This window comes from Molossus molossus, unplaced genomic scaffold, assembly GCF_014108415.1.
Source record: "Molossus molossus isolate mMolMol1 unplaced genomic scaffold, mMolMol1.p scaffold_m16_p_10, whole genome shotgun sequence".
NCBI classification, from domain to species: Eukaryota; Metazoa; Chordata; class Mammalia; order Chiroptera; family Molossidae; genus Molossus; species Molossus molossus.
Window position 1 is genome coordinate 7,826,089 of NW_023425345.1, and position 20,829 is coordinate 7,846,917.

Consider the following 20,829-nt stretch of genomic DNA (forward strand, 5'->3'; position numbering starts at 1 on the left):
AAGAAAACAAACTTAATTTAGAAGGCAAAATGCAATATTACCCGCATAGACATAGTCACCAGGGACTTATTCTTGGAGATTCATGTCTCATTCTTCTCTGTCTCTTTTAGAGCTGAGCACAGAGCCTGGCACAAGACAGGGGATCAATGAATACTTTTTCAGAGAATGACCAAGAATACTCTGATCTGGAGGTAATCGCATACGGTCCTTATTAAAAAGTTAATAAAAACCCCACTTCCGGGGCAGCTGGTTTCAGGGGCGCAGGTGCAATGAAGAGGAAAGTGTCAACTACCGTGTATTAAACACTTGCCCGTGTGCCAGGGAACAAGACAAGCTGTTTGTTTATTCTTCACAGTGACTGGGCTTCGGTACCACTGTTATGTCTCCAGTCCGCATCTGGCACACGTTGAAATGAGGCTCAGAGAGGTTCATCACACCCTCGTCCCATCAGGTCTGTAGGTAGTAAATGGGAGGGAAGCTCCCACGTTCATTTGACTCTGAAGCCGAGTTCTTTTCCAAGTTCCAGGCGCCTCTTTGGGGCATCAGGCATCTAGCCAGGACCTGGCACAGCCGAAGTCTCTTCCTCATCTCACCTACACCTCGCCTTTTAGTAGAGAGTGCCTTTAAGGGGTATTCGGATATCTGAGTTGCTGTTCAGCCAAGACCAGGTAATATGGGGACCATTGCTCCCACTGCCTGTCACTTTAAGATGCTATTAAGGTGGGCATCATTTTTCTAAGGGTCCCCATGACCAACTGTTTAAAAGAAATAGTTTCAAAAGGATGGCAGACAACCTCACTACATTTGATCTTGGCAAAGGGGTCTCCTGATATCAGATCCTAGAGGTGGGGCTGGCACCCTGATAACCAGAGTTCATGGCCCCATCCACACGCAGGGTGTAGGCCGAGCTGTCACCCGAAGGAACCGTGGTAACTCAGTCACTTTCAAAGGCATTGCTGCCAAGGAGGTAGCTGATGGACGTGGAGTCAAAGCCAGCACCGCCTCTTCCTCGCTGTGAAATCCTGGGCAGCGGCCCATTTCTCCGAGCCTCCACTTCCTCATCTGTCAGATGGGAACAACAGTCCTTCCTGGGCTGGGTTAAGTGAGGTAAGAGAGCAATAGTTATCAAGCACCTACTATGTGCAGGGTGCTGTCTGAGGCGCCGGGGATTTGGTGGCGAATAAGACCAAGTCGTCGACATCATGGAGCTTACATTCTAGGGGGCTTGACGAGAACGTGGAAAACAAATTTTAAAAAATCATTTCAAATGTTAATAAGCCCCATGAGCAAAAAGGGGGCCGGGGAGCCCTTTCTGGGGAGGGGATATTTGAGCAGAGACCTTAGTCAAGTGAGGAGGGGATCTGATTTCAGACCAGAGGGACAGCCAGTGCGGCACCCAGGGAGAAGCCCACCTGCCCGGTGGTGGCACAGGAAGGCCAGGAGGCTGTGGCGGGAAGGATCAGGGGAGAGTGGGCGGAACCGAGATCCGAGGGAGCGATGCTGGGCCATGAAGGGCTCCCGAGCTCAGCGTGGGGTCTTGAAATGAATCTACAAGATGCTTCATGGGAAGTGCCCGATGTGCACAGGCCCCTGGGACGAGGAAGCCTCACCACCTCCTCCTGCCAGACCTCTCTGCTGGGGAAGGGCTCAGAGACTTTCTCCACCCGCCTCGTTCCTTTCCCCGTCCATCCCCGTCCTCCAGATCCTATCCTGAGACACAGAGACCACCCCGGAGGCTTCAGATTCCTGCCCGTGCTCCCTTCTAGCATCACTGTCGAAATGTATCTGAAGCGGGCCCTAGCTGATACAAAGTGTTTACTTCTCCAACCAGAAGGATGAAAAAACAACAGGAAGGAGAGTTTCCTTTTTTATTGACCTTTCCAATCCATTTTCTTTGCAGCGGAGAACACATTTACCAAGCGTGCCTTTGAGACGCTGTCATTGCGGCAGTGGAGGGTACTCAAGCGGAGAGCGTGGGCACGGCCTCCCTCTCCGCCGCAGCCGCAGAAGCCAAGGACAAACAGCAGTGCTGTGGCCTCTCCAGGCCTCTCTCGGAAGGTGCATAAGGACAGCTGCTGACGTGGACAGGGACTTACTCATTACTGGCTTCCCTTCTCGGCCCTGGGGGAACAGAGATTCAAGTTTCCCTGCGAAGGGCTTCATCTCCGGTGGTTCTCAACCTTCCTAGTGCTGCGACCCTTTCATACAGTCCCTCATGCTGTCTGTGGGGGTATCTGCATGTGGGCGGACCCGCCTGGAGGCCGATAGAGGAGCCGTGTCTCGGTTCCTAAGTCCATCGGAAATCTGTGTCTTCCAACGGTCTTAGGCGACCCCTGTGAAAGGGTCATTCGACCCACAGGTTGAGAACCGCCGCTATGTGGTCAGGCATTGTCTGCATTTGGAAGTAAGGAAAGCCAAACCTAAGTGACTCACCCCAGGTCATACAGCTCCGAGGGGGTGACCAAGTGCTCACAATTACCCATGGACTGGGCTTGACCAGACATTAGGCGAACTTCCCTCCTTCCTACAGACTCCTAAATGTTGGCTCGTCCCCAAGCCTAAGCCAGCGCCGAGGTACAGAACAGCTTGTCCTATGAGGCCGGCCATAGAGAGAACCCCTGCTCGTCGACTCGGGCGCGCTGTCGGCTCAGCCCCACTGCGTGCCCACCGTCCCGAGTCCTTGCCAGCCCCGAAAGCCCTCCCTGTGAAAGGAAAGCCCTCCCTGTTGGATTCTGAGATGGACGCTTGAAGATCTGAAGTGTTCTCCCTACCGCCATGGTCATTTTGAATCGAGTCTCTCCCATCCTAAGCCCAGATCAGTTTTGCACTTGACAGGGGGGAGCCGGGATTTGAATGCAGACGTCTCCAAACCCTCTAATTTATTCAGGGCTGAGCACTTAGAAACATTTACTTCTGCATGAAATACTGTGGCAGACAGATGTGTGTTCTACAGACCATGCTAGGAGTGATGCTGTGGAGAATACAGTCTGATTAAAATCTGACTGTATTATGTGCATGTTGATTTTTAAACCTAAAAGATAATATATGAAAAATCTTGATGTCAGAGTCTGTTTTTTTCCCCCTCTTAAAAACATGTTTCTATTTGTTCATTTGTGTGTGTTTTTTTTTATTCCACATAGAGCAGAAGATATAAGATATTTTAAGAAAGATTATGGGAAACAAGCTTAAGTGTGAGAAGACTAATATATTTTTGTGTGAAATATGGCAGAACTACCTGAATTCCGCAAGGGCCGAGTCAAGGAGCTGGTTTCTGAAGCTCATGAAGCGCAGTTTCTGGGTTGGTGGAATAGTCCCGGTGGTCAAGGCCATGAATCAGAACCAGGGATCTGAGTTGGAGTCTAAGCTGTGACATTGGCCGGCTGTGGGGCCCTGGCACTTTCCTCTGTCTCTGTCTATAAAGTGAGGGTTGAAACAACACCTCCCCTTCGTGTGCTGTTCGTAAGGCAGAAGAATCATCGTGTATGGGGCAGGACATGCAATACAAGTGGAGAAGCACTCTCTATCCTGGAAGAGAGTTTGCAGAGCAGGGGAGACTTTCTGATAAACTATAGTAACCCAAGGTTCCAGTCCACCTACTTGCATAAAAATGTGTCTTTGGTCCCAAGTCATCTGTTGGGTTGAGTGTCCCTGGCTCAGCTCCTAGCACGTGTTTCCAAGCTTGTTGCTCCGGCAGCTCCTCAAAGGTGGCTCCTGCAGCTGTGGGGTCTCGGGTCCTCTTGGTTGCAGGTCACATTTGCCCATCACCAGCCACTTGCCCAGTGCTGCAGCCGGGCACAGGCACAGAGGCCAGTTGGGGTGAGTTTCTCTTGATGTTGCCTTAAGCAGCATGCGTGTGGTCAAGTAGACCGCGCAGATTTATTCTCTCACGGTCTGGAGGCCCGAAGTCTGAGAGCATACCGGCAGGGACGTGCTCCCTCCAAAGTCTCTAGAAGAGGCACCCGCCTTCTTCGCCCAGCTCCCGGTGGCTCTCGGCCTTCCTTGGTTTGTGGCAGCATCTCTCCATCTTTGCCTCCATTGTGACATGGCCATTTCCCCTGCATGTCCCTCTTACATGAACATTAGTCATATTGGAATGAGGGTCCCCTTTATTCCAACATGATCTTCTATAACTGATTACATCTAGAAAGCTGCTATTTTCAAATAAGGTCCTGTTCACAGGAGCCAGGGGGTTAGGACTTGAATATATTTTTGGGGGGAGGTTGGGGGAACACAATTCAACACGTATGATAGTCACTGTTGGTAACTGAACCAACCCCCGTCCACAACCCTTTCTCCCAGCAACCTGACACTTGGGGGCGGCCACAGGGCACAGTTCCGGTCAGCACACTTGACCGGCAAACCTCTTTTTCTTACTTCCTCCCTTCTTCTTCTTTGAAATATGCATGTGTCATTAGAAGTACAGCTGCTAATGGAAGGGACACAGAGAAGGAGGAAAGCCAACACGGGGGAAAGAGAAAAGAGCAGGGTCCCGGGTTCTGGGGGCCTCCCCGAGTCTCCATCCAGCCCCGCCCACCGGTGGGCTCCTCGATTTGGGAGCCAAATAAACTATCTTTTGGTGCCACTGTTGTGAGATTCTGTTATCCTGCAGCTAAATTCATGCCTAATGGATACACGTGATTATTTTCCCTGATGATGAGGATGATAACAATATAACAAAAACTCTTATCTGTTGAAATACACTTGTTGCAAGCATTGTACTAAACAATTATATGACTATATAATTTAATAAATATGTTGACCTTCTTAGGTAGCACCACGGTTATCTCCATTTAACTCATAAGTAAACTGAGTCTTTGAGAGGTTAAGCCGTAAGCCCCTGGTCACACAGTGAGAAAGTAGTGGGTTCAGGATTCGAACACAGATCTACACTGACTCCCAAGCCTGTCCTGACTGGACTGTACCATGTGGCCTCTTCTCAGGAAACCTCCGGAAAAGAATAATAAGAACACAGCAGTGCAGACAGTGGTTAGCACTTATGGAGCAAGTATTATTCATTCATTGACCATTTGTTGAGTAGCAAGTGCCAGGCACTTTGCTAGAATTCAACCTGCAGAATCTCAGGGTGAACTCTTCCAAGGGCGGGCACTCAGCACAGCCCTCAGTACAAGGGCTTTAGATGGTTGAATGGTCATGAGATCATTTGTACTGGACTTTATAAGAAGAGTAGGAGTTTGATAGGTGAAGAAGAAGAAATGAAATATTTCAGAGCGAAGCAGCTGTAGGGTCTAGGATGCTTGGCCAGAGTTTGGTCCTCAGCAAAGGTTTGGATGTGACCAGGGCTGTTCACTGTTCCCCACTGTCCTTTCCCCCTTCTTTCTGTTAGAAATAACACATCCCTAAGTTTCATTTGGACACATGGCCACTCAGCTATAGAAAACATTTCCCAGACTCCTTTGCTACCAGCTGTAGTTATCTGATTAACATTTTCACCAATGGAATGTGGGAGTGATCATTTCTTTAAAAACAAACAGTTCATCTCTACTACCTGTGGAACAAAACATGGCAAGGCAGTGACCCCGCTTCGATCATGGACATACAGCCAAACATGTGAGGGGCTGGAAGATGGAAGAAACCTGGGCCCCTGTCAGCTTGGACCATTCATCTTTAACAGAAGGTAAAAAAGATGTCGTTATTGAGTCAGCTTCTTCTTACTATAGCCTCGTCTGTATTAATATACTGGATCTCAGCCCGGACCATATATGGAGGAAGAATCAACCAATTAATTCAGTCCAACTCTCAGAAGAAGAAAGGAAATGGAAGGGGAGGGGTAAGCTTGATTCGGAGAGGAGGAGTCTTAACTTCTTCATAACAAATTAATAATTTTATTAATTTAGCAATTCAACAAGTATTTATTGAGCAGGCACTGGGGCGCTGATGTGTCCCAGCCAGTTACAAGTTCTTCCTGCTCTATTTTCTTCATCTCACTATCACTCCCTGAAATTACATTATCTATCTTGAGTGGAGTGGTATTTACCAAAAGCTAAATTTATGGCATCGGAGAAGGGAAAGTTATCAAGTTTTGCAAGAAGAAATATAAAGTGGGAAGTCAGTGAATTCATGGGAACTGGTATAAATCATCGTAACCCTGTGGAGAAATAGACAAAAAATAACAGGGGGTGCAGCTCGGCAGAGGCCTGCTCTCTATGAGCAGTGTGAGGGGGCCAAGCACACAGTTGGGGTTTGCTAGAATGGGGCAGGGGCACATGGCGACTGGAGGCTCATCTCCCACACTCAGTTGCTTAGGTATTGGGGCCCATTCAAATAATAACGAGAAAAGCCCTGTGCAATTGAAGTAAACAGCAGTGACGACAGACAGCTCAAGGCTTGGGGAGGGGTGCAGAGGAGCTGAATAAGCATGATATCACAGGGAGATGACATTGAATGCTCTCTGGGGGAAACTGACCTAGAACTGGGTCAGGGTATACTTGTTAACTCTTCCTCTATGTCCCTGGGGGCCAATTCTAATAAGTCAAATGTTTCAAGCTTATGCAGTCTTCCTTGTTCAATGTGTTGACCACACACCCAAGGAGAGCAGTGCCTGGGAACTACAATGTATTACCTGTTCCTTGTCTCCTCCGCCAGAAGGAACAGTCATGGGGGTAAGGATTGGGTCTGCCTTCTTTACTGCCATAGCCGCAGTACTTAGATCAAATTCTGGCCCATAACAGGAGCTCAATAAATAACTCTGGGGTAAATTAATAAGGTAGAGAGACACATAGATACAACAACAGCCAGCTCTAATCATTCTAAGAAAGAAAGAGATATGTTTGAGTTGGAGGAAACAGAGGGAGCATTCCTTTAGAAATGTGGTTAGGGAGATAGAGTTTAAGATGAGCTGCAAAGAAGAGGAAGAGTCAGCCATGCTAAGAGCAAAGGGAAAAGCATTTCAGGCAGAGGAACCAGCATGTGGGAAGACCTCAGGAGGGAGCGAGTTTGACGTGTCCCAAGAACTGGAAGGAGAGTTACATGATCAGAGCTGGGAGAGGTCAGCAGGGCCTGGCAGGCTGCAGTAAGAGTTAGGATTTTGGTCTAAGTGTTATCTCTACTTTATATCTAGGAAGACATGTTTCAATTTTGCTTTGAGAAAAGAATCCTGACTTCTGTGTAGAGAATGGATTAGAGGCTGGCAATAGTGCAGGAGAGAGAACAATTATTGGGCAACTGAGCCGGTCACCGTGAGAAATGATGTTGAAATGGACTAAGTTGGTGGCTTTGGAACTGGAGAAGTGAGTAGATTTATTTGGAGCTGACTGATGGCTTGGATTTAGGAAGTGAGGGAGGGAGGACTGAAGGATGCTGTATCAGGTAGCTGTCGCTGTGTAACAAAGCACCCGCATATTCAGTGGCTCCTACCGGCAATCGCTTATTCATACAGCTCGTGCTTCTGTGGATTGGTCATGGGTTGGCTGGTCCAAGACGAGTTCCCGACTGGTCTCACTTGGACTTGGGCACGTTTTGTGGATCAGCCGGGGTGGGAGTAATACATGTTTTGCTTTAATCTAGACTTGTCTGGATTAGCTAAATCGAGGCAGCTCTGACCCAGTCAACTCCTCCGTTTCCTCCTGGGCGAGCCGGCATGTTCTTATGGTGATGGCAGAGGCACAGAGGTAGGAAGCTCCATTCCGTCGGCCAAAGAATATCCCCCAGGTCCATGGACTTATGTTCCAGCACAGTGGGGAAGCACCGTTGCCTAGTTACAGGGCAAGAGGTGTGGATACCGTGAGGGGTGAAGGATTGGACTGTTACTGCAATTTACCACAAGTGCCCGCCTGCCTCTGACTAGCTTTCACTATAATTTGCCCCTTGGTCTACTCCAAGCCTTTCTCCTCTCCTCACCCACAGGTCACCACGCCTATGTGCTTTTCCTTCGAGCTTCGGGGGAGGAAGGAGACAAAGCTGCAGACCTGTCCATGTGGTTTGGCCTTCCTGCAGACGATGGGAGGGTAGAACACTCCCACCCTCCCCTTGAGTTCGGCTCTGAATGTACGGTACTGAGGGTAAATGTGGGGTCCGGCACGATGTTGTGTGGGCTGAGGCTGAACGTGGGACCCACAAGTGCAGGTTTACAAAAGCCATTGAGAACGGCCTTGGCGAAAAGCAGAGAATATCTGCAGCTTCAGTACTGGAGCGATTATATCATTTGTGGGGCTTTGCAACCTAATTTGTTTGCTGCCTTTTCAATTTGCCGTTCAGTTTCCATGGTTTCACGGTTGGTCAGAGATGGAATATTCAAACCCAACAGACAAAGCTTGAAGTTAAAGAGCTAAAACGGCCGTGGAATTGTTTTAGAGCACAGACCGGAGGAAAGACGGTCATCCACGGGACGGAGAGAGCCGGAGTCCAGCCCTGGCTTTGCCATCTTCCTGCAGAATTCCTTCTCTGTGCCTCAGTTTCCCCATCTGTGATGTGGTGTGAGCTCTTCAGTGGCTCCTTTTAGCTTGATGTCAGCGGCTCCTTTTAGCTTGATGTCTGCAGTAGCAACAACAACGGCACCAACGAGTCAAAGAAGCAAGAGGAGTCCCAGTAGCTAGCGGTGCTCTGGGCCAGGCATGGTGTGAGGTGTGGCACGATCTCAGTTCCTTCTCACAGGGAGCGCAGGGGGAGGTGCTAGCCGATGCCTGTTTCAGGGGCGAGGAGAGGGAGCTTGCCCAGTATCGCACAGCTGCCATGTCAAAGCTGGGATGGGAACCGCCTCTGTCCCATTTCAGATCCCGGGGCTGAACACCTGCGTGCCCTCTCGCTAGGCTCTTGCCTCCAGGGCTGGCCAGGGAAACGGCTGGAAATATTCCGTGTGACTGTCCGCACTGCGGCCCCTGGTGCGGGGCTCCTGGGCACTTGAAAGGTAGCTAGTGCCACTTCGGGACTGCATTTTACCTTTTACTTAATGTAATGTTTTAGCTTTAATTTTATGAGCCCCGGGTGGCTGCAGCTCCTGGCCGGGCAGAGCAGGAGGGGAGGGAGCCGGCCACGCCCGAGCGCGGTGTAGCAGAGCTTACGGGCGGGGGCCGTGGACCCTTTCTCTGGGCATGAGGCCCATTCTGCCGCTGATTGGCAGTGGGACCGTGGGCAAGTCACTTACCATCTTTGTGCCCCAATTTTCGCATCTTTAGAACGGGGATAATACTGCGTTGGGGCTGAGAACGGAATAAGTTAATACACTTAGAACAGTGCCTGGCACAGAGTAAGAGCCACATCGGTGGCCTGCAGCATTGTTACACCATAATCAGAAGATGTAGGACTTGACATTACTGATGCTGTGTAATTGGACGCCCACCGAACAGTGCAAGGCAGTGCAGGGGGCGGTGCTGGGCCTGGTGCCACCCCCCCCCGGGTCCCTTTGCAGCTCTGTGCCCTCTCCCCAGCCACTCTGTGCTTGGCTGGCACAGCTTGCCCCGGTCCCTGCCACCTTCAGAGGACTGTCCTGGGCACAGGAGCTTTCTTGACCATGGGGAGAGCCAACAATGTGCCTGAAAATCAACATCACGCCCTCTCCCAGCAGCCTGAGCCAGGAGTTGACTGGTGTGGGCATAAAACGCCCAGCACCTCTGCCTCCAGGTAAACACCATCCAAGTCTGAGTCGTTTACACCCAAAGCTCCCAAGGGCGTCGGCAGAGGCCTGGACCCTTGCAGTTGCACCCTGGTGGCTCCTTCCCCTCCGTGGTGTGCTCCCTCCATCCCTATCTAGTTTCTCCTAAATAAAACACAGGACTCCCAAATCTCGTCCCAAAGCCTGTTTCTGGGACACCGGCCCAACCGGCACTCTTTATGTGTTACGTGCAACCCTGACCTCAACCCTTCAGGGTGTTCATCTACTTATTATATAGAAGAAGAATTGGAATCACTCAGAGGGAAGGATTGTCTCCAACGTCACATGGTAGCAAGGGAGGGTCTGCAGCAGGGACCCGAGTATGTCTTCCTCCAAAGGCCGTGCACTGATGCTCCGATGACCACCAAGTGCTGTCCACGCCCTGGGAGTGCTATTCTTGGTATACAGGGAACCCTGCATGTCAGGCTTGTGCACACCCGCCTACAGGGTCCATCTGCTGTGCCCATGCCAGCTGCGAGCTGTTTTCAACATGACCCCAGCTTACACTCTGCACCTTCACATGGCATGACGTGTACATCGGTGTTTGCTGGGGGTGGGAAATGCAGGCTGCCCTGGAAAACCTGGGCCCCGCGCCTCCTCCCTGTCCAGAGACACAGCATGCCCCTCCTCCGTCCCTTTCCCGCAGGCCCCGTCCGTGTCCCTGTCTCTGCAGAAGGGCTGCCTTCAGCTCCGGGCTCATTTGCACAGCCACGGGGAGTGGCTGAGGGCGATTAGGAACCAGGCACCGTGCAAGATGAAAGTCACATTGGAAGAGGGCAGGCAGCTTGTAAATGCGGAGCCCGGGCTTGCTCGGGCATCTTCTGAGTGTCAGTCTGGATGTCCGCCAACTTCTCCCTCCAAAGACGCGACGGAGAAGGTGAACTATGCAAACTCCTGTCCAAATTGCCTTGGACATTTGATGCAGGCCCCTGAATGACTCAGACCCTGCAGACCCTTGAGGAAGTCCAGAGCCTGCCCCATGGGTTTCTGGGGAGTCCCAGAGGCTTGCTCTCCCCCCGTGCTCAGGGCTCCTCTGTTCGGCTCAGTGGGACTGAGCAGGGCATCTCATCCCTCTGTGCTCCCCCAGGTGGGTCCACGCACACCAAGCGTCGGTGGGCATGGAGACTCCGTGGGGGAGACATCGTGGCATCGCTGGCTGACCGTCCCACCACGGAGTGTCACTGCTCCCTCAGCTGATCTACATCCTTGTGGCTTCTACTCTTCTTCCAACCTCATCTCCACTCTGTACCCGCTCCCTTCCCGGAGCAGCCTGTCCATCCCCCTGAGGAGTGGACGCCGGCCACACGCAGGCTGGGGGTCGCCTGGCAGAGGGATCGGGGCACCCTGCTGTGCACATCACCAGGCTTTCCCCTGAGTGCTGACGGTCGCTTCCTAAGTGGACATCTTGTCCCGCGGGCTCTTCGCCATGTCAGCCACACCCAGCAAATAGCCGCATGTATCAGGCCCGACTCCACTGGTCTCTCCACTTCCATGAATTAAAGGCGCAGCTTCTAAAGAGCATTTAAAAATCCATTTCCCCCTAAGAGTCCATGCCCCACACAGGATGGAGACGCTGGCACTCTCAGCTGGTCATCTTGATGATCACACATTTCGGCTTCCGAGGGGGCCGGTGCTGCCTTCCCGCCCGTATTGTGTCTCTGACACTATTTTGTCCCCTTTCTGCCTCCTAGGCGTTGCCATCTACACCGGGAATTTAGAGCTTCCGATACCTACTCCCCGCCCCCACTGCAAAGGCTCCTCCAAGGCCCTGGATCTGACCCTGTGACCGTCCGCCGCCCACCTGTCAATGTACTCACCGCACAGGTGGCCCTCGGGGTCCGAACTCGGGGTGCAGAGCTCTGCTCAGCCCTGAGCTCGCCTGTTTGGATCTTTGGTGTGGGGGAAACTAACAGCCTCCCCGCGGCGGGTTCAGTTCCTCGCTAACCCGGGTGTGTCCCTGTGGCCACACGCACGGCCTTCCTCAGGCCTTTGGAACGACTGGAAAATAGCGCACAGGTCTCGCCCAGTGCCCGAGCGAGCCGTCCACAGCGCTCCCGGCGATGGCAGAAGCGCCCCACCCGCCCTGCCCAGCGCGGTGCACTGGCTGCGAGGGGATGCTGAGAGTCTGAAGTGTGGCTAGTGCACCGAGGAACTGAATTCACGATTTTACTTAATTTAAGTTTAAAAACAAGTGGCTGAGAGAGGCTCATAGCTACCATCCTGGCCGGTGCGGCTCTGGAGGTTTGCTCTAGGGACTCGGGGTACCCGGAGGAACCAACAGAGGAGGCTGGCTGACCCCAAACCCACACCCAACAAACACATCTGTTATAACTGGGCGTTAGTAGGGCAAAGGGGTCCACTGAGCAGACAGCCATACCGGTGAGCATTTGTGGAGTGTCTGCTCCATGTGGAGGGTCAGCTCTGTGACCCCGTGTAATCCTCCCAACAGACTTGCAGTGGTTGCTGTCGTCCTCACTTAACAGGTGAGAAAATTCCACCCTGGAGGGCTGAGGTACCTTGGCCAAGTTGCGTGGTGCAGGCCAGATTCGAACTCAGGGCTGGCTGACCTCGAGGCCCATGCAGGCTTCTGCGCTGCTCAGACTTCCTCTCACAGGGCTTGCAGCAGCCCACGCACCCTTACACAGGGCAAGCGGCGACTCGCTGGGCCGCTGCCCCTCTCTTCCGGGTGGCAACAGCATGAAGGTCTGGCTGCCGTCAAGCCCCAGTAATAGAATTTTCACTGCTACAGAGGTTTGTTCAGTGCACACACACACGCGCGTGCATCAGAGACACACACACGTACATTTCCACGCAGCTCTGCTTTCCCTGCACCTGCGCATTGCAGAACAAACACCAGGCTTTTTCCCCAGCGAGAGGGCTCCTGTATGGGGCCCAGGTTCAATCCTCATCACCAAGGAGAAAGCAGCGGCCAGGGGTCTGAAAGAGGCATCGCTCCCTTGTTCAGGCTCCTCCCTGCTACTGGAAGTTCCCAAACGTGAAACTGACTAAAACCAGGAAGCCACCAATCCCAAACCTCTGCTGACTTAGAACACGGACTGAGGCCCACCACGGAGTGCCTGCTGTCCTTGTATGTCCGTGATCGGAAGACCCGCCCAGAATACCGATGATTGACAGGTGGCAGCTCCCAGGTCTGCAGGATCTAGAAAAAGACCCTGCAGGAAAACCTCTTACGAAGGGTCTAAGGTTTGCGTGTTCGCTGGGCGACCGAGGCTGTGCCTCTGCTCTGCTCTCAGCTGGCCCGGGAGGAGGGGAATGGCTGCGCCCCAGTGGGTGATAAAGGCCTAACGGGGGTTCCAGGGTGGAGGGCTGAGTTGTCGTGATTCCAGCTCTCACGACTGGGCTCCTGCTGTCGCTATATCCTGTTGCAACAAATTTAGCATCTCCTTCTCTTTGAGAGAGGATTCCCAGGATTACAAGTCTTGCTTTCTGCAACCCCAAATGATGAGAAAGTTAACTCAAACCGACTTTGAGGAAACAAGTCAAATGCCAGATTGGGTGCTGTGGTCATTAAGGCCACGTCAGTTGCTGTTAATACGCACACTCCCAAGCCCAGCGACGTATGCAGAGGTGTCATTTCACCCTCACAGGAAGTCTAATGAAAGGCAGAGTGAAGACGGCCATGGGCGCTGCTCCGCAGTCATTCAGGGACCAGGATGATGGTCTCGTCACCATCTTCCCCAGGTAGCTTCTGTGGCTGCTCTGGGCACTGATAGGAACAGAGAGAATGAACATTCAGCCGGAGGTGTGCATGGGCCAGGCATAGATGTGGCATACGTCACTTCTGCCCACATCCCAAGGGCAGTACTCACCCCCAAAGGCCCTAGTGAACCACAGAAGCGGCAGGAAACATTGTCGAGCTGTAGACGGAGAGTGAAAGGAATGGCCTTGGGGGACAGCTCGGCAGTCTGGGCGATGACCTTGATCTCTCGGTTGTCAGGTAAGATTAAAGGAGAGGCCTGTGCTTTTTTAAACAATTCACCCCATGGGCAATGAGTTGGGGCAAGTTATTGTTGTGTTTTCCAGAACATTGCTTTGGAGGACATTTAAGATGCATGTAAAAAATAAAGAACTGTAAGAGTAACACGGGTTAGGAAAGATCTGATTATTTACTGGACTCTGTACGCTAACCAATTGTGTCTGCTCAGCAGCCGGTGTCATCAGTCAAATAGTAATTGACGTAACCTTCGAGGCCCCGCATGCTTTGGCCATTGGTATTTCCCCAGTTTCACCCAATGGCACTATCCTTCTCCCACCCAGTGTCCCAGCCACACTGGCCTTTGATGCCTTGAATACTCTGTGTCGTTCCTACCTCAGTGCCTTTGCATAAGCTCTTTCCATTTCCTAAAATGCACTAGGCGTCCTAATGCCCCCACTCACTGCATGCAAGAAGCAGCAACATTCCAACTGACTGTCTCTTCCTTAGATTCTGTCCACGCCTGGCATGGTGGGTTTGGATTCTAGAGGTAGGAAATGTTGCTTGTGGGTTAAGCTAAGATTTTGTGTTTTATGTAGTGGGTAAAGTACTGTTGACGCCTACGGCCCACCTAATGTGCATGCCTTGCAATAATTTTAATGTAGAAATTAAAGAAGAAGTTGGCCAGCTTTGTGCTTTTATTAACCACAATTTCTGGGCATTATTACTTTTTCTTTGTTTCATGCCATTTCCTTTCAGTGAGAAATATGCTTAGTACATTTATTTGCTTTGGATAATAATATGGGGTGTGTGCGTGTGCGCGCGCGTGTGCACCACTTAAAATGTTGTGCCTGGGCCAGGTTGGCACTTATAGAAATTTAAGATAAATAATGCTTTTCCAGGCTAAATTTCCCCCATTATCATTTCAGACCACGTTCTGTGCTGCTGCTAATTTTCTATGGAGTCACCCAGTGGTGTTTCTGGCCGGAGCTCTCTGGTGGAGGCAGAGCAAATTGAAAGCTTAACAAAATCAAACTAATACTTATCGAACACCCACCTTTTCTGGTTGAAGCCCCCTTGGTGCCCGGTGGGAGGGCGTTATGTTCCCGTGCTCCCTCTGCCGGCGGAGCGGTCTCTTGTCATCTCTGAAGGCCCCATTCCTAGTGCAAAGTAGTGGAATCTCCAGTCTCCTCCAGGCAATCAGACGGCTGTGAGGTTTGCCCCTTTCCCATTTCCGCCCAGATCACTGGAAACAAAGATGCCCGCTCACCAAGACTAACCTCAAAGCAGAGCCGGGCGGTGTGAGATGGCTGGTGAGTCCCCTCTCCCTCAGAGGACAAGTAAAGCAGCCCGCAAGGACACAGGGAGCCCTGTTGGACAGAGGTCATCCTAACCCCTGACCAGGGAGACAGGGAGCCCTGTTGGACAGAGGTCATCCTAATCCCTGACCAGGGAAGGGGCGGGGCCACATGTCTGGGGCGGGGCGGGGGGGGCGGGGAGAAGCCGGCTCTGGTGCTTCGTGTTGGCAGACCAGCAGAGACCCCGCAGGAGCTGGGCGTGAAGCGCAGTGAAGGGGCACCTCGGAGGGAGGTCAGCCCAGGGGGGGCCCAAGTTCCCTCTGTGTGGATGGCAGATTTGGGGTGGCCAGTGCATTATTGTTCCCAATAGTGCTCCCCTGCTGCCTCCACGCCCTTTGCCAGTGACACTGCGGTCCCTCCCGAGAGGCGCAGTACAACCCTGGGCTCCACCAGCCAGCCTGTGGCTTGAGTGGCCAGTGACCCAGTTCCCAGCCTGGGCTGAGAGGCACCGCCTTCTCTCCCTCGTTTCGAACTTATGAGGAGAACAGCGCCTTGGGTAGCCGGCTAGTCAAGAGAAATGAGAGACTTAGGGAGGAAACTCTGCCAGACTCCCAGACCTGAAGCCTGGAATGGAGCCTTCCGCCGACCTGGGAGTGACAGTCAGCGTGCCGCTGAGCTCGGCAGCTGCCATGCAGCGCGGTGGTGGCAAGAGGTGACTGACGGTTTGCAGGGGCCTGACCGAGACACTTCCGGCGGAGAGAGAGCCAGCAGCTCTGGGGGAGAGAGGGCAGGCGACATAATTACCCACGGCGGGGGGGGGGGGGGGCGCACAGAGGCCGCTGGGGGCCCAGGGCCCATCGAACATGTAGATGACACAGCAGCTGGGTGTGCCCAGAGCAGGGAGACCCCTCGTGGTTGGAGACTGCATATCCGGCATCTAACAAATATTTACCAAGCACCTGCTAGGAACCGGGAACGTTCTGGGTGCTGTGGATTGGTGGTGGATGAGTCAGCCCATGTCCCTGACCTCTTACAGCTTACATTCTAACTACCGATGAGGATAATGGTGATAGTAGTAGTAGTAGTAGTAGTAGTAGTAGTAATAGTGACAGAAGACTAACTCTTAAAGTAGAAGTGACTGCCCCAGGCTGTGGGGACTGGACTGGACAGCACGGATGGGCTCTCCTGCCAAGGAGGGAGAGAGGCTTGTTGAGCGATGGCAGCATAACCAGAAGCCAGACCTCACGCTCCCCTGCGGACTGTGACCGTCGTCATCACGGTGACCCCAGCAAACCCACTCCCCGGTTTCCCTGGCTGCTCCCTCCGCCGCCTGTCCTTCCCCCAGCAATGCCAGTGCCCACCCAGGAGCAGCTCAGGGCGCTGAAGGCCACAGGTGCTGCCTCGGGTACCCCATCTTCATGTGCGGAACCTCTTCTGAGACGCAGGCTGCTCTCCGGCTCCGCCATCTGTTCTCAGCTCCCTGGCACCTCTTCCACGGGCTGGAAGGTCCTGACTCATGGCTTCCTCCCCGCAGCAAGTCCGACCATTACCTTGAAGGACTTGACGCCTCTGAGGATGGACTTCCAGAACCTCCCTCTCACCCTCCATCAACCATCTCCATGCAGTGACCTTCACCTCCACACTTCAGCTAGCTCCACCACCAGGCCGTGCATGCCGCTTTCCTCTCTTCATCCCCCTCCTTCCTCCTCCTCCGCCCTCCCTCCTCCTCCCTCCCCCCTCCTCCCTCCCCCCTCCCTCCCTCCTCCTCCCTCCCCCTCCCTCCCTTCCTCCTCCCTGCCCCCTCCTCCCTCCCTCCTCCCTCCTCCTCCTCCTCCTCCCCTTCCCACCACTCCTTCCACCCCTCCTCCTCCCTCCACCCCTCCTCCCTCCCTCCCCCTTCCCTCCTCCTCCCTCTTCCTTCCCTCTGCCCCTCCTCCCTCCCCCTCCTCCCTCCCTCCTCCCTCCCTTCTCCTTCCCTCCCTCTCCCTTCTCCCTTCTCCCTCCCCCTCCTCCCTCCCCCTCCCCCTTCCACCCCTCCTCCCTCCCCCCTCCTTCCCTCCCTTCTCCCTCCCAATAGCTATTGTGTGTCCACTCTCTGCCGGACGCGATACTGGGCTTTGGGGACACAGTAGTGATAAGAGGAGACACAGTCCGGATCCTCAGGGGGCCCATCTCTGCCTACAGTTTCTATTCGTTTGGTTCCCTCGCTCCGTTGCTCCCGCGACACCCTTCCCTGACCTCCCATGGGGGACTTGTCAGCCCTGGGAGTGCACAGTGCATCGCCCCCCAAAGCTGCCTTTGGTGCGCACTCGAACCCTGTAGAGGTACAGCACTACTGATACTACAAATCGTAGCTGAGCCTACCGAGTGCCTCGGGCAGGCCTCGCTGTGCTGGGCCTTATCCGCGATCTTCAGAGCCTCGCAGATCCCCCTCAAGTAGATGCTACTATTATCCTCGCTTGGGGGAAACTGAGGCACTCACCGCATGAGGGTCTGCAGGGAGGGTTGAGAGGAGGCAGGTGGCTGCAGGGTGGCCTGGGGACCAGGTCCTGGGAAGAGGCTAAGAAGGGAAGGGGAGGGAGCGCAGGGTGGCGTAGCCACAAGCTAGCCATCCTGGGAGAAGCCAGGGTGGGGGAGGGGCAGCGGGAGCCAGTGCCTCCTGTCCCTGCACTGAGCAGGAAAGCCACCGTCAGTAATGCTGCCGGAGAAGGTGCTTTCCGGTTCCCAGGCAGCTTGGAGACACAAACCACCCTGCACGAAGGGCTCCGAAGCTTGTCTTACCTGAATTAGAGAAGCGCGAGGGGGCTCAGCCTGCGAAATCCCAGAGGCCCTCCACTGCCTCCCAGCTCCTCCCGCTCCTCCAGCGGTGACCATGTCACCAGCGGTGCTCGGCCTACTGCCCCGGTGTCCTCTCCGGCCCCTCCCACCCCTGCGCTCACGGAGCTGGACTCACCACGGAGCTGAGGGCGGTAACCCAGAAGGCTCTCGTTTACTTTTTTAGTCTATAGATATTAGAATTTTGAAATGATAGCTTGCATTCAAGTTTAGAACCATCAGAAACGAGGAATCTCGAGTCTGAGAGCAGATTGGTTGGAATCCCATTGTCAGCTGAGGAGCACGGAGGGCCGGGGACAGCTTGGTCTGTGCTGGGTGACTGCCGAGCGGCTCCGCCCAGCGGCCCCCACACACGGGGCAGCGCCTGTGCCACTGTGTCCAGTGCGCTCCTCCCGCTAGACTCTAAGTGCGATGAAGGCACAGCCCCTCTCGTGGACTGCGGCTTCCCGGGGCCTGGCGCACACAGCCTGATCAATACTGTGGGTTAGATATGAACAAGGGGATGAAGGGATGAAGCCAAGAGACACCCACAGCCCGCGGAGCTGGTGCAGCCCCTGTGGGCACTAATCCTCTCCGCTGGGGGGCGTGGCGGAGTCCTGTGGGCGGGGCGCTCACGTGCCGGGTGGGCTGGGACAGCAGTGTGCTGGGGTCTGGGGGGCAGGGAGCAGGGAGCTGGGACCGGAAGGCGGGAAGGCTGGCTCTGAGAGGGACAGCTGGGGTGTCCAGGCATAGGGCTCGCGGGGCTGCATCTGTCTCAGACCCGGTCTTGGCAGTGGGGTTGTTGAGGGAGCGAACAGTGGGCAGCAAAGAGCAGAGGGGTAACAGGCTGGGCTGACCTCAGGAGAAGCACGGAGCTCTGGGGGAGTCAGTGGTGAGTGGTCCCCTGGGGTTCAGACCGACTGAGCAGCCGGAGGCAGGGGGCGCCGATCTGGGGCCAGAGAGGAGTCACGTGAGGGTCCTCTGAAGGGCCTGGGTGTGGGGAGCCCCAGATTCCCAGAGGCAGTGGGCGGTAATGCAGGAAACTGGAGTGTGCATCGGGGGAGCCAGGACCCGCCGTGAGGACGAGGATGGGGGATGCTGTGACTTGGGAACCCAAGGCTGTCACCTGCTCAGAATTCCAGTGGCCAGGACTCGGAGTCTGAGGAACGTAACTGGGACCTAGATGGTAGAATTACACGGCGAGAGGGGTTATCACTACATGACCGCTTTCTTCGAAGGCTGGCTCAGTCTGACCCCGAAGGTCAGGGCCATCGTTCTGTTGACCTAGAGAGAACGCATCCCAGCCATGAGACTGTAGGAGCGTCAGAGGGGCAGTGTGTGGGAGGGGTGCCGAGGCCTGGCCCAGGCCGGCGGGTGTGAGTTAGAGTCCAGCTTGGCATGGGCTGAGAAGACTCTGGCTCATGCTGGAGGAAACGTCGCAGTCGGATTCAGAGTGACAACACTGACCACCAGTCTAAGGAGCTAATGCAAGGGGGGACTGGGAGGGTGAAGGAGGAGGCCCATCTAGACGGACAAAGACCCACCGGTATGAAAAGCTGGAGGAAAGCAAGTGTGCTGACGAAATCCTGCATCGCGAGAAGCTGATGGCGGTGCCCGGTTCATGGGGGGGGGGGGGGCTCTGGGAAGGTAAGGGGACCTTGCCAGCTGGGTCACGGGAAACAGTAGTCTTACGTTGGGGACATTATGATTCGAGACACAAGTAGCAGCCACTCACCTTGTCTACTGCATGGCAAACCCTGTCATCTGTGGACAGAGACCCACTTGCAGTCGGGGGCTGGGGACACCAGATCGTCCCTGGTTCTTGGGTCGAACAAACATGAAGGACCTGCTTCCTGTTTCCCCATCGTCTCCCCCTGGACAGTTTATCTTCTGCCTGAGGCTTTGCCTGACTCACTCAGTCCTCATGGCTCCCGAACCGGCCATCTCTCCCTTTACGACCCAGACTTGCTCATTTGTATGTAGCCACCTACAGCCCTGACACGACCCTCACAGACTGCGAACATCTGTTCTGATGCTTCGCAACCGACCAGAAAGGAGCCAGTGCCTCCGAGTCCTGGCCCACTCTGGCCCCACCGACTTTTCCGAGCTTATCTCCTGACAGACCCCCCCCCCATCAGACCCTGCCCTGGACCGAGGTGTAGCTTATGCTCCCTTGGGTGAACCCTCGACCAGTAGGAGTAGAAGGGTAAGTCCCCTCCACCCCGGACCCTCCTGAGATGCACTTTTGGTGGCTGATTGGAAGCTGGTCTTGAAGGGGAGGCATCCTCATCTGTACTGCGGCCAGCTCAGTAGCGCCGCCCACTGTGGCTGCCTGCGTCCCTGACTCGCTCCCTCTCCTGGTTTCTCTCGCTTCTGGGTCTCAGTGTTGAAAGACTCAGGGAGAGGGTACTGGCCAGTCCCTGCACGTAGCCATCCCCAGTGTAGGCACGTCGACGTCACAGACGGCAGTGTGTGCTCATTAGGAGACTGGGTCCTCACGTCGCTTGCTTGGGTTTGAGGCCTGTCTCCAGCACTTGTTCCTGACAAGCATATGACTTTTGACATGCCGCTGACCTCTTTGATCTCAGGCTCTTCGACAGACTGGAGAACAGTGCCACCCCCACGGGTTGTTGGAAGATGAAGTAAACCTCATGAAAACTTCAGCATGGGGACTGGCGCTGGGGGGTGTTCAGTGGCAGCCTAGCAGTTATTTCCATTCCCACGTGCTGGGCAAGGCGTTCGAGGCTGAGACTCCAGCCCTGAGCCCCGGGGCTGTGGACGTCCATGGTGTCTGTCTAAAGGAAGAGAATGGGCGAGGTGCCCAGCGGGGCTTTGAGGGTGGACACATGTGACCTCAAGAGCAGGTCTGCCGCGGACTGGCTGGTCACCCACATTAGCCATGCTTCGGTCTCTTCACAGGGACCATGGGGAGAGTGATGTTCGAAGGGAGTTTTGGGTAAACATTTTCCTGGCCTGTCAAAAGTTTATTCTTTTCAGAAGACATTACAATGTTCAGAGCATCAAGAGAAAGACATTCATTAGAAAGTTTTTTAAAAATTGAAAACAAAGTCTTTGTTTTTTTACTCAAAATACTATTAAGTAAAACGCTAATATTACCAGCCCTCCCCTGGTGAAGTCTCCTTCCTTTGCACAGACCTGGAGACCTCTGCCCTTTG